General features: G+C 45.7%; 1 protein-coding gene across 5 annotated transcripts in view; it reads left to right on the top strand.

Annotated features, from left to right (window-relative positions):
* The first annotated feature begins 994 nt into the window (after nucleotides 1–994).
* The window catches only part of ACSL3 (acyl-CoA synthetase long chain family member 3), a 47,549-nt gene continuing 34,129 nt past the window's right edge, over nucleotides 995–14,414 (top strand). For 2 of the 5 annotated variants that reach the window (XR_014588258.1, XM_083848982.1), the window contains exons 1-2: nucleotides 995–1,150; nucleotides 12,675–12,776. The gene's annotated coding sequence lies outside the window, so the exon portion shown is untranslated. The other 3 variants (XM_083848984.1, XM_083848985.1, XM_083848983.1) reach the window with 3 other exon arrangements.

Below are 14,414 nucleotides of genomic sequence, written 5' to 3'. Positions count from 1 at the left end.
GTTAGCATATTTTTCGGCTGGGCAGTTCATGACCTTTGTATCTCAGATGTCTCCTGTGGATAATGTTTTCTGCTTTTCAGAGCTGTCACTGGTCTTCTCTTGTGTTCCACTTCTAAATACTTGGAAGCAATTTTTCCAGTAACCGAGGTGACTTCAGTTGGTCTTTGGGTAAAAAGTACGTACCCTGTTAATTAACTTTTAGGAAGAGTCAGTATGTTTCTGCCACTCAAGGGCTCCACATGCAACCAGAGATGTAAACAGTGTTTTTTCCTCTGAAATGTGTGGTGTTTGTGAAGGGAAAGAAGGAGGGACTTTGTGGGACATATTCCATGTGCCGTTGTCCGCTGCATTGTGTATAAATGGTACGGAGTAACTCCCTGCCAGGCAAGCTGTAGGTTAGGTTGGGTTCAGACTGTTGCCCTTATCATTTAAATACGACTTTCTTGTTCCTTGTGCTGCCCAGGCCTGGGGGCTGTGTGAGAGAACACCTGAGCTGCACATACAGGGGAAAGCAAACCCAACCCTCCTGGCAACGAAGGCTGCCACCAGAGCCGGTACAACCCCCCAGTCTGCTTTAATTACATCTTCTTCTGGGCTTAGGAACGTTTTTTCCATCTGTTTTCATTTTGTTCATCTTGGGCAGGTGCTCAGCGACTGTCTTTAAGTAACACCTTATGTCAGCGGTTTTGTCTTTGTATTACGTTAAACGAGAACCTTTGATTCTGAAGGAATTCTTGCAGGATCCGAACGAGCCAATACTGACAGAAGGATTTCAGTTACTGCTAAATGGGAACCTGGAGCCCCCCAGACCAAAACGCGCTCCAGGCGCTGCCGCTGTGCGAGGGGCACCCTTTGTGCGGCGCCGCCCCCCTCCCCTCAGCGCCTCAGGGAGGCGGGAACGCGCCGCGCAGGCGCAGTGTCGGTGCCCCGCCCCTCTCCGCGCCGCGGCTGACCTGTAGTAACCCCAGCGCCGCTCTCCCCCCTCCCTCCCTCCCCGCTCCGCAGCCCGGCCCCGCGCGCCACCGGCCGGCAGCCAATGGGAGGGCGCCGTGCCGCATACGGAATGAGCGCGCCCGGCGGCCGCGCCGGGGCTGAGCCGAGCCGGGCCGCGGGGGCGCGCAGCGGGGCGGCGGGGGCGCGCTGCGGGGCGGTGAGTGCGGGGCGTGCGGCGGGGCCGGGCCGGGCCGGGCCGGGCCGGGCCGTGCCATGCCAGCGTGGCCGCGCCGAGGGACGGGCCCCGGGCTGGGGGCTCCGTGCGCAGGGCGGAGGCGGCCGGGAGGGAGAGGAGGGCCGGGGTTAAGGGCTGCGTGGGCGCTGCCGCCGGCACCGCTGCGTTTTGTGGCGTCCGTAACTTTCTGCAGATAACCCCCCGACGGCACCCGGCTTGTGTGTGGTGGGTATGGGGTTGTGCGTAGCGACCGGTAGGTGAAGAAAGGGAAAATGCGGGTTTTTTATGGCACGTAACGATGGTATGATAAAAAAAAAAAAAAACAACTTTATTTTTAACGTACTGCTTTTCTGGCCTATAAAATGGTCTTGCTGGCACCGAGCATGAAATTCGCATATTTAAATGGGTTAACTCTCCAACTTTAAAAGTGATGGCGTGGTTATCGATCCGGAATTTGTGGAAGAAGAGCAAAGCCGCGGGTAGTCGTCCGTAAGTAATTTAAGAAGTCCCTGTGCCACATCACGTCTTTCTGGGGTAAAAAGCAGTGGTCGGAAACTGTGGGTGCTTCGTCCTGCCCCGGTTGCCTCCCGAGGGGAAGGCGACAGCGGTGTGGGTGCAGCCACGAGACCTGGCGCGTGTGGCCATGTGCGCTGCTGCGGGAGCGTCGTTGGTTTTGCCCGGGCTGCGAAGTCCGGAGAGGCGTTGGTAAGGCTGGCAGCTCTCGTTGTCCGGGGCGTTTGTGCCTCGGGAACGGATGGAGCTGAGCGCTGTGACGGAAGGGCTCACCTTTGTCGAGTTGTCCTGGTGTTTGTTGTTGGAGTCCCTGGAAGCAGGGCCGGGCTTCGTGCTTCGTTGTGCTTGGTGTTGGCTGGCTGGCAAACCTGAGTAAATCTGGGGGGTCTGCTGGGCCCTGTGCTCAAGGTATCTGAGACATTGCAACTTCACTGCGTGCGGACCCGCTCCCTGTTGGCTGCGCAGGGAAGCCAGCTTCTTACTCATGGAAACTGTCCCTCGTAGAGTGGCAAACCTACCAAATCTGTGTTAAAATAGCCTGTGTGATCCGCAGTGAGCTGTCACTTTGTTCTGAAGGCTGTGTTGTCTCCAAGCATCCCACTCTGCCCAAAGTAATTGTGAAAAGAATAAACCGTCAGCCTCAACAAAACAAAGACGTGAGCAGATACTGGACGCTTCACAATCGTGCGCCTTGTTGGCGTGCTGTGTATTGAGGCAGAGCTGGCCTGGAGCTGTGGGCAGGGGGTGACCTGCTGGGGCATCTGGAGTGCCGTGGCTTTGCCGCAGGGGGGTCCCGAGCACTGCCCACGTGCTGAGCTTGTGCTGATGAGACGAGCTGCCAGGACAGTGGCGTGTCAGTCCCGGTTCCTCTTCTCAGCGGTGGTGGTGGGCACTTCCCGTCTCCTTCCTCCGTCTCTGCGTGTGGAGGATCCTAATTACATAAAACCGCTTGAGTAGAGCGTGGTGGGATGAGCACGCTGGTGTGTGTAACTTCTCAACTTAGGACGCTATTAGAAAACCATAACGCCGTGAGAAGTAACTTCTCAAATCCAGGGATCTGGCTCAGCCTGAATCCTAAAAAAAAAATAAAAAAATAGCATAACGGTACTCACTGGAAAGCCAATACTCTTTGAAGAACTAGAAGGAGAACCTTCCTGCCTGGCGGGAAGCTCTGTGCGTGTGCTTTCTGAGCTGGTGAGTGTCTAAGCCACTGATCCCTCAGAACACATTTAGTGCTGGTCTAGGGCTTTTATTCCTCCTTTCAGCAGACCAGTGAATAATTTGAGCCATAATCATATTGAAGACCAAACTTTTATCAGAGTCGTCAAGACACCTGAAACAAAGCAACACATGTGGCTTAGGACAAAATGAGAGGACTGTGGAGAAATAGAGCTTCCTTGTTCAGGGAGATCCAGATAAGGAATAGATTTCCAGGAGGGACCGCGAAGAATTAAATCCTGAATTGTTTGGAAGAGTAACTCAAGCCCCCCTTTCCCAGTCAGTGGAGAAATTGAGGTGTTTTTGGAGAGCAGTTCAGAGAATTTACGTAAGATGCTGAATGGGGAGCTGCCTGAAAGCCAGCTAATAAGAAATGGGAGGCAGAAGGATTTATGTGGAATTTAGGCCATCTGAATATGGCCCTAAGATGCGACTTAGTACCACTAAGTAAGGTGTATTAACACTAAGAAGACTTGGCTTCGATTTCCGTCCATTTCGTGTACTGCAGGTTACTGAGCAAATTCACCCTTTAGACGTGTCGAGGAGCGGGCTGCCTGGCGGGGAGCAGCCCCTCGTTGCCCCGTGTTAACGTGAACGAGACAAGGGCAGCGAGTGTCCCCCTCTGCTCAGCAACTTGTTGGCCACGTCCAGAGCACTGATGCCCCTTGGGCTGCGCCCGGGACGAGGCGCGTGTTGATAAATTGGGGTGGTGGAGGGGCGTCGGGGCCCTCTGAGGTGCGAGGAGAGGTGGCAGGACCCGGCCCTGCTGAGCCTGGAGATGAGGGGGGCCTGCAGGGGCCTGCTGGTACCCGTGGGGAGATTTTGGGGAGAGCAGAACCAGGCCAGGAGGCTGCAGCATGAACTGAAATAGGAAAGGTTTGTGTATAGGGCGTTTTTCAGTGAGGCCGGTCGAGCAGCTGACTCGCTGCCCAGAGAGGTTGTGCAGTCTTCTTCCTTGGAGATGTTCAAGATGCAGCTGGATAAAGCCCTCAGAAAGCAGGTCGGATCTCGTGGGTGACCCTGCTTTCAGCTGGGGGTTGAACCGGAGACCACCAGAGGCCCCTTCCCACCTGGGCTACCCTGTGGTCCTGGTTAGCTTCTGCCCGCAGAGGCGTCCTCGTGGAAGTTTCTGAGCCAGCTTATTTAGGGCTTCGTGCAGTCTGGCAGTGCAGGTTTATTTATCGTACGCGGAGGAATATAGCAAGCACTTAAGGCTATCTTAAGAAGCTCTCAAATGGCAAAGTTTTATTTGTTTAATTTTGCAGTTAGAGTTGAAAGAACTGCTCTTCATCCCGAGATCCTGATCTACATCGTGGTTTGCACTGTACTAAGGCCTGGAGGGCTCTTGAGGGTTTTAGTACTCTGCTTTGGGGAACCGTTTGGGATCTGACAACTTTGAGGCTGTTGGAGGAAATCACCTGGACAGGTCATATGTCAATCATACTTCCCAAATGACTGTTATTAAATCCAGAACTACAGGTGAAACAGAAATTGAGATCTCTGAAGAAAGCTCAAGTCTCATGCTGCATTAGCTTCTAAATCAGTTAGGGAAAAATGATCAAAATTCAAAACTGTTTTGCAGCAATCTTCATTGGTGCTTGGGAAGGAATCACCCTCACACGTGTCCTCTTGTTCCTTAAGCGAGGCTATAGCTCGCGGGAAGTCAGAGTACTGGCTGGGTGTCGGTAATCCCACGGGAGGAGGTGGCAATTTGTCAACACGTGTGTCGGGAAGTCATGTTTCAGTGCTTGTGAGCGTTGTTAATTACAAAGACATGCTGGTTAATTACAGTATCTCATGTGGGACAAACTGACTTTTCAGTTTTATCAGTTTCCTAAAAAGCAGGAAAGATAGCAAGGTTTATCAAAAGTTACGGGATTGCAGATTTTCACTGTTTATAGTCGAAAGCAGCAGTAACAAACTGCAAGCATTTTCCCATTTCACTTGAAAACTAGAAACCGAGTGTTTTGTTTCTTCTGGGCACCGTGTAAATACCATGCTCCCCCTGAATGCTTGTGTCTAATAGATGAAACCAGGGTAAGACCCGGAAGGGGAAAAGAGATGATAAAGAGTAGAAGTGACTTGATGGAGATTAATATAGCACACAATAGCGCTAGCAACAGCTCTTCTGCATCTTTAGAGGAAAAAGTTTTCTGCCTTCCTGCTCCCCGGAACAGGGAGTAGAACTTGCCGTGTTTGTTCATGTTGGCTATTGAGAGACCTGCGAGAAACCTCGGTGTCCAGAGGGAGGTTTTGTTTGGTTTCTTTGCTTCTCAGGCAGACTTCAGAGCAGTTAGTACAGTAGCATGCGTCTGAGTGCGTGATGGCATAAGGCTTGTTGGATCAAACATATGGTGTGATTTCTACAAACCCAAGTTTTAAGAATATATTCTGTGAAGCAGTGCAGCATGGTCTGCAGTTGTTTCACCAAGCTGCTACAAAAATCAAAATTTATGGGCTTGTGCTCTGAGAACCTACAAAAAAGTTGGAAAGTGGAGCATGCATGGTGAGTTCTTAAAAGCTAGATGTGTGTAATTTATATTTGGTAAAGAAGATGTCTATAATCTGTGTTTTAAGTATATCGGTGCATGAGAGAGGCAGAAGGGAACAGGGAGAAGCTGGAGGTTGCGAAGGCTTTGTGGGAGGGTTTGAGTGGGTATATTCCCAGATGTGCAATGTGTCTGCTGCTTTTGTTTCCAGGTTTTGTCAGGATTTGTATGGTGAGTGCCGAAGAGGAGACAGTAAGGCAGCAGGCGTAGGAAGGAGGCAGAAGTCCCTGCAGTGCTGGGGCAGGGAGCTTGGTTGCGTGTGGTAAAATGCGAGTTAGAGCTGTTCTGCAGCCCTAAGTTCACAAACTGCTTGGGAAGCTCTGCCACCAGGGTTTGTCATTTATTCATAGCTGCATCTTCGATTGTTCTGATGAAGTATTGCTCCATTGTATTGTTTTAGGTATGCTGTGACTAGAGAAATCGTTTTCCTAATGGGCAGTTTGAGATACATAGAAAATGTTTTGCAGTGGTGATAACTGTGTAGTTTTTTTGTTCTTGTAGAGAAAGATGCTTATGGAGATTTTCGTCTAGTTCTCTTACAATCTGCATAAATAACTTAACCTTGTAATGTCCCAGACTTTTGTGAACAGTACAAATCTGCTTCCCGACCAAGCGTAGCAGTGCTGTGAACCAGGGTTTGAGCATCCCGGCCACGGAGGTGTCGGAGGTGTCGCCTGACCAAGGCTGCTAGTGGGAGGTGGAAGGTGGCCTCAGGCCTTTTGTTCGGGAGCTGAAGTTAGATGGTCATGGAGGTGCTTGTGGCAGCTTTTGTTTTCAAAAATCGGTCATTTACCAATTAAAAAAAGTTTTATCAAAAAGGAAAAAAATTCTGCTCACATCCTGCGTTGTGCATTCACAGGCCCAGTTTATGAAAGAAGGGAGATCTTTCCAGCTTTCGGTGCATTGATAGATGTTTCTGTACCTATGATAAGAGTCTAAGAGTTTGATGGTTGAATTTGTATATATTTTAATTACATAATTAGCTTCATCTTTCATGATTCTTCTGGGGATTTTTTTTTTTTAGTGAAGGATGTAGTTATGTCTTTGTTTGAAGTGTATTTTAGCTGCTTCATGAGCCACAAACTTTATTTCTGTTCTTATATCCTAGAAATGTTTAATAGTTTATTCTGGATTTCTAATTGTCAACTTGTGTTAATCTAATTTGACCATCTGTATAACACAGGCAAAATAATTTTGACTGAGCATATTCACAAAATTCCTACAAGTGCTGTTAGTACAATGGCACTTTTCTTTTTAACAAAGTCAATGTTCTTGTTTTAAAAATAGTGAAGACTCCACACAGCCAGGTACTTGAATATTTTGGTCTTGTTTATGTAATCAGAGTCTGAGGGTGTGTTTGTTTTCCCTGAATAGAAGAACAGGATTCCTTTCTGCCAAAAACTATTTACCTACATAGCATTTGTATACCAATTCCGAACTAATGACTTGAATTATCTCCTGTGAGCAGGTAATTACCTCCTCCTCCTCTTTATCCCCTCCAGTCCGCATCACTGGGTGCTAGATGTTATCCTCTCATTTTCAACACCTGGGTTTGTAAGTTCTGCTTTTAAGGGTGACACATGAGGAGCAGGAGCTGAGGATCACGCTCTTAATGCTTCTTTGCCTGGAATAAAACTCCCTCTAATGTAATGAGTCCCTGTTGTGCTTTTGTTTCATGTTGTCGAATCGTCAGGCATGTTCATCCCTGATCCTGCCTGGCTTTGCTTACAAAAAAGCAAGAGGGGATTATAAAAAGAGAGGAAATGATAGTCATTCTGGTGCAGCTGAGGAGAAGGGTTGTCCTGATGTCCTCTTACTTCTAGGGTTAGAAAATAGGGTGGTATCTCAAATGAGCAGGTTAGGCATCCTCATATCTTACCTGAATAAATGTCAGATTTTCCCCGCTGTCCCTAGAAAGCCAGAGTAGCCAAGGGAAATCGCCTTGCAAAGCAGCCTGCGAGTTCTTTTGTACTTGAAGCTTCTGTGCAGCTCCCCCGTGTCCTCTCCACATGCCTTCCGAGTGCAGGGGAAGTGCTGACTGCTGCGTCGATACCTGGGGACGGGGCACAGGGGGACGGAGGGCAGAACGGGACCAGCTGAGGTGTCCTGCTGGGGTAGCCAGCCTTATAATCTTAAAGTATTTCTGTAAAAACACAGCTTGGGAGCCAAGGGTAATCATCTATAAACTTGTGTTTTGGAGATGGGATTTCACAGATAGAAATGTAAGCAATCTAGTAAACAGAAGACTGGTGTTGAGAATAGATTTGTACCTTGGGATAAAAGTCAGTCTGCAAAAAGTGTGCTTGAACATTTCATACTCACAGAATTTAGGATGAGTGAATTGCATTTTGCACTTTCTATTCATGCTCAGAGAAAGCTCCACGGATTATGCTCTGCATTTATATAGTTTCTGGGATGAATACCGCTTCTGATACACCTTGCCTGGCCCTTGCGGAGAGGTTCACTTCGTGAGGCATCGAGTCCCCACAGAGTCTTGTGCAAGTGTTGTCCTGCGGCTGTCATTTTCCAAATGACTTGACAGCTCAAAAACGTGCCGTTTGCCTTCCTGCCCAGTGGCTCAGGGTTCTCTGTGTTGAGACGGACTGCTACAAGATGTAGTCTGAAACCTGAAGGCAAGAAGGTGGTGGACCCCCCTGGGGACTTGTGCCTTCCAGCGAGGCCTGCTGGCCAGGGGAGAGGGATTCCTCCTGCCCTGGAGATGCAGACACCGCAGCAGACAGTGAGGGGGAGGAAAGCAGCTGTTCGTGGGAACAAATTCATTACATTTTTTGGTAGCAAGTCCTTGTAGATGAATGGACACCATGGTGTTACAAACAAGAAAATCCAGCAAGCGGTCGGAGCCTTCCTTAGAAGAGGAAGTGTATTGAAAAGTCAGCAGCTCAGCCTTTCAAATGAAGTGGTGAAACGTGCCCCTGTATCAGTTGGATGGCTTTAATCGTGCTGCGGATATCCTTATTCCTTTAAAGTGTATTGTGAAATTCCTCTTGAAAGTATTGTTCCACTGGCTGATATTTTTCTTGCGAGGAACTCCTTTAAAGGCTTGGAGTAAATCCTTTACTTTTTCTTCAGAAACCTGTAACATCAATTTGGTGTCTCTGTATTGCTTTGTTGCTTGGCTAAGTGTATTCATCTACTGCTTGCTCTCTGAAGACATTCTGCATTAAGGTTATCCCTAACAGAAGCCCATCAAAGAAAAGAAGTATTAGAGAAAGAAGGCAAAGATCTAACATAAATACATGTTCTTACCAGATTTTGGAGCTGGCCACTGATATTTTTTAAAAGGAATATAGGATAATGGGTAATCATTTTTACTGTCACACTATAGTAAAGTAATTAATCTAAAAGTAAGTGAAAATGTTTTTGTGCATGCTAAAAATGGCTAAAAATTTCTGGTATTGTTAGGTTAGATTTTTGTCCTGATCTGACAAATGACTAGAATGCAGCATGCAGCCAGATTTTATATACGGCAACAGAACATCTATTTCTATTTTGATTTTTAAAGAACCAAGCCTGTTTCAGATTTCCCATAAATAAGAGGACTGATCGGAGGCTGTATTTTGTAGTAGAAAATGGCACATCACACCATTCTGGTTGTTCCCTTCCATTCAGATTGAAAGCAGAGTCTGCCTCCCAGTGGAAGTACTTAGGACGATTGTTTTAAGTGACTGCAAAATGATGGAAGTTTGGAGAATGATAAATCAGCAGTGATAACTGAATTTCTACTTCTCCAGTAGCCAAAGGTTGGGAATAACGATGAAGCTTCCATTTTATTTTTACACAGGATTTTTCCATACTGTATGTGTAGTGATATTGGTGTCTTTGTTTAACTGCTCCTCCATGTATAATTCATAGTGTTTTAAAAATCTAATAGTGTACTTGGGAAATGGGTATTTGTGTCTCTTTCTGGCAGCTAACGTGCAGATACCAAAGTTACTTTGAGATCTTCAGCAGTAGTAAGGTACACTGCCCATTAAATTTATTTTTCTCTGACACAGAAGTGAAAGCATTAGTTTTGCGTGGTGTTAAATACATCTCTTAAATGCTGTAATAACTGCTTATGAGAAGGGATAGAACCAATGTGTTGACAATATATGATGAATCAAAAGTGTCTGAAATGAATAAGACACTTTTTTCCTATGAAGCAATATTATGTAGTGGGAGGAAAAAGGAGTCAGAGATGTAGTTGCAGCACTGGTTGTGTTCCTGGGTTAGCCATTACTTGGTTGAATGGTTTTGGGTAAGTGTGTTTACACCTCTGCTTTTCCTCTGTAGTAGGAGTAGCAGTGTCGGCAACTTTCTGGGGAGTCCTTTTGTGTTTGCTGACAACAGTTGTTACCTGTTTTTAATTCCTCTTATTAGTAGAAGATATATTTGTCGATCCATGAAATAATTAGCTTTAAAATGTTTTGAATAGGAACATTCCTAAGATGCACAACTACAGTGTAGTTGTTTTTATCAGCTGTTTTTAATATCTTCAAAGGTTATGAATGCATCTTAGGTAACAGTAGCTTTAGGAGTGCCTGTTCAAGTATTGCTCCTGAATTAACTTTTTCTGCAGTATTAATTTTCCGTTGACTTAGGTTCCTGCAGTGACTCACCCTAGGCTCAAGTAAGCATCAAAGTTGATACAAAGGAAAATCCACCCTTCTGCACTGATGAGAAGGTTTAAACTGGATCAGCAAGCTAATCTGACTCGTTCCTGGCCACACAGGCGCTAGTGTGTCGGTACAATGGAGGCAGAGAGCTGGATTTTGCAAACAAACGGTCTGTTTTCATTAGCAGCCCAGCGTTAAATCTGCTTGAGCCGCATCAGAACCCTACCCTCATGAGCAACCTTGGCTGCCCCAGCAGCCTGTTGGACGCTTTTCCTGGGAGCTGCTTCATCCCAGGCCATGGCTGGCGTGTCTTCTGCGGCCTCTGTTTGGGCCCAAATGAGTCCTATGTCCTGCCTGTGCTGCCAGCAGGAGTGGAAGTTGTTGTGGATTTGTGTATGTTTGAGCCTTCCTGGGAGTGTTTAGGTGGCTTGGGGAATCTGCCTGCTCGTGTTCGTAGTGCCAGGCAGAGCCGCTGGAAGTTGTGAGAATTGGGGTATTTGCCTGCGCTTGTGCGAGAGGCAGGCGGCAGAGCTGAAGGCAACAGGGATGCCTGAGCGAGGTAGTTTAAAATCAGCCTGGATGTGCTCGTGGAGCATGGTTATTCCCCACACTTGCTATATAAATCCCATGTCTTTCTAAGAGAAAGTTGTAGTGTCAGCTCTGCTCTCCCGCTACAGCCCTTCCTGCCGAACCAGGCGCAGGCCACAACGCGCACGGTGGTAAGGGCAGCGAAGCCTCGGGAGATCAGAGTAGTGGTGAGGCTGGCACGGCTGCACCATCCTTTGAGCAGCTGAGGGAACTGGGGATGTTTAATCTGGGGAAGAGGAGGCTCAGGTCAGACCTTACTGCTCTCTACAGGTACCTGGAAAGGAAGCTGTGGGGAGCTGGGGGTCAGCCTCTTCTCACAGGTAACTAGTGATAGGACTGGAGTCCAAGTTGTGCCAACGAGGTTTATGTTGGAAATGAGGAGACATTCCTTCTCAGAAGGAACAATCAGGCATTGGAACGGGTTGCCCAGGGAGGTGGTGGCGTCACTGTCCCTGGCGGTGTTCAACGAAAGGTTGGACATGGTGCTTAGGGACATGGTTTAGTGAGTGACATTGGTGGTAGTGTGATGGTTGGACCAGATGATCTTGGAGGTCTTTTCCAACCCTAATGGTTCAATGAAAGGCCTTTGGCTTGGCAAGCCCTGTGGGGCCAGGTGGGGCTGCTCAGGAAGGGGCAGGAGTGCGGGGCACCAGCACTTCTCAGGACCCAGCTCTTCCCTTCTACCCTGCTTTGGGGCTCTCAGGGATTTCCATCCTCTCCGTTTCCTCTTAAGAAATGTGCGAAAACACTCTTGCTGTAGCTGTGAGGAACATCTGTTTCAAATATCACTGTCTTAAAGTTATCTTGCAAAATGGATATTCCACTCACATTGGTATATGTTACAATTTTTTTTCCTGACAACATTCATTACCTCAGGATATATCTCGCTTCATATTGAAGGGAATTTCCTGGTGAAATAGAGGCTGCTAGCTACTTTTGCGTATTTCATTTTCTTCTGCACAGACAAGTGCATTAATATTTATAAATGAGTAATTGTAATTTCTGTTAGAACTTTTTGTAAAAATAAAAAGTGCGCTTGCTGAATGCTAGTAAAGTCCAGATGGAAACTAGCAGAGGCTGACTTCTAATGCAGCTTAAGTTCTGTATTATGTGCTTTGTTATATTGTCTTGAGTTAGTTTTTTAACCAAGGTGTCAGACAATACATGCAGATACTCCGGTATTTTGTCCAGTAAAGCCAAACCCTGTCGCAAACCCTTTTTTATCCTTTCTGTGAATATTAACAAATCAGTTTCTGTCTGTGAGATTAGATTCACTGCTGTGAGAAATTTTGTGTGTGCTCCTGTGACATTAAAACATTGACTGAAGTGTTCTTGAGTGGGGATCTTGGAACCCTGGGGTGTGGGTTTGGTCATGGGAAACGGCGTAAGTCGAGGAATTGCCGGAGTTGGGTGGGAGCACCTTGGGAGCTTACCTCAAGCACCAACTAGTCTGCCCACCAAACTGTCTTCTGGAAAAGATTAGCTGCCTGAGAAATGAATAGCTTTGTAAATAATAAGTAATGGGAAGTGTTTCCATTTGCCGTGTATTTAAATGTGAATTGCCGGCACAGGTTTTTAGGTGTGACTCGTTTCCACAAAGGTTGATAAATAATAAAGCCTTGATGTATAGTAGAGCAAAGTCAATGCATGGGATGATTGCTGTTTTATGTAATCTTCCAGGAATATTTATTACTAATGCTGAAATGTATTTTATACATAGTTATACAAGGACAGGTATATTTTTTTCCCACTCAAAATGGTGGAATCAGTGTTACAGTGAGAGGCACCAGAGAGCTGGAGTTTGTCAGGGAGACAAGTGGCGCAGGCTGCCAAATCTGACAGTTCTAGCTACCCTGAATATACCGTGCTTGACTACGAACCATGACTGTCTTCTGGGTGTTGTAACAGGTTTTAACTTGGATATAGCTTAGATTTACTTACTTACTTATTACAAAAGCCAAGTGAAAGAGCAGAGGATGTGTTTTGCAATTGCCATATTTAATTGGGATTTTCCATTTTTAGATTTTGCAGTTGCCTGTGACAGCACCTGTTGAGTAAACTGAGACGGGAGCACCTTGTATCAGCTGTTGTACCTGTACCTGCCACAATGAGAAGTTGCATAAGGTTTCCTTTTCTTGTTAATTCATGATTTTATTGTAGTGTAATTACTGTAAGCAGGTCAATTAGTAAACACATTCCTGTAAGGATTTTATCTTTCATTTAGCAAAAGTTTGCTCCTAAAACTGAAGGGTGTAACAGTATTAGTGTAAGAAGTATATCAGGCCAAATCACTGATTATGCATTAAGCAGGATCAGTCTTGAGCACTGCCGGTTTACTGCCCCAAACTCTTCAATGAGTGTGCAAGTTGCCTTTTCTCCTTGCTGTTGGAAAAAAAACAAAACCAACAATAACAGGAAAAAAAACAGAAAACAAAACATGGCCTTACTCTGCTATTTGGTGACTGCTTTGTGAAATAGAATTACATAAAACTAGAACAGCTGTTATGCATGTGCAGAAACATTTGCTTCCACACCTTTTCTGTAAAAGTGCTTTTGCATAAATTAGCAGCTCTTTCCTCCAGGATTTAATCTGCCAGCTTTTCTTGTATCACTGGTCAGGGCTTGAAAACCGATGCCTCAAACCCCCCAACACTGTTGCATGAAACCAGAATGCATGCATGTTATTCAAGAACCTGAATGTTTACAGCTACTCTGCAGAGTGGACCACTAACTTAAAGATGTTTTCACGTGTATCTTGTATTTTTATTTGTCAGTGACTAAATGGGAGTTACCCAAGAACAAAACTCAGGTATTATAAAGGCACTTTGTTACAATGAAATAAACTAGCCAATACTTACTAAAACTATTTAGGATTCCATTCTTCTCTGCCTTCCATTCCCTACGCCCAAATGTTGGGTTTACTTACCCTCTCTTTATGATCAAAAGTAGGTGTAATAATAGATTGACCGCAAGTTGTAACTTCAAGGATATCTTCAAACAAATCTTAGAATATTATAAAGAGAGGAAAATTGAGTCTTACTTGGCCCATGGGGCAAGAAACCGTATTTGCAAAAGATACTATCTATAAAAAAAAAATATTTGGAGTGGAAAAATACTTTTTCACAAGGGTTAATTTTTAAAAGAATCTGTTTGAAATAAGTTACTTGTAATAGCCTCAACTTAATGAAGGAGAAAATGCAATAATTAGCAACTTAGGGTAATGAAGGTTTATCAGAATTGAGTTCTAGAGCTGGTTTCTGTGCTGGACGCTTGATTTTTCCGAACCAGAGTGACATTCCCAAGTAGTTCGTCTTCACCTGCTCTGCTGGAGCATTCCTCAGACCTTTGGTTGCAGTGCAGCCTTTATGAAATAGCAGGTTAGCACAATTTATGACTTGCAATTCAAAGAAATAATTTCCAATTTTTTTTTGTGTGCAAGGCTTCAGTTAAGTCAGAAAAGAGATCTTAAGATCAGACCTTGGTGTATTTATTTATTTTTTCCCCAGAAAGAGTGGAAAAAGTTACCTTTCTCATTCTGAGGCAGGAATAAAGCTGTTGGAAGATGTGCAAAACTAAATGGAAAGCTCTTATTCTAGAAGGTCTCAGTGCTTCCCTAAAAGTTATGAAACCTACTGGGAATGTTTTGGGACAGGCCTGTTTATTTGTCAGGGAATTTCCTTGGAGAAGAATTGTCCAAAAGGTATTAAGTCAGTTGTTTTCATTTTTGCTTGTCACGGTGGTTAAACTCTTTTTCTACTTTGT

The sequence above is a fragment of the Anser anser genome (assembly GCF_964211835.1).
Source record: "Anser anser genome assembly, chromosome: 9".
Classification (NCBI taxonomy): Eukaryota; Metazoa; Chordata; class Aves; order Anseriformes; family Anatidae; genus Anser; species Anser anser.
The sequence above is the reverse complement of the archived record's forward strand: the minus strand, read 5'-3'. Positions and strand labels throughout refer to the sequence as shown.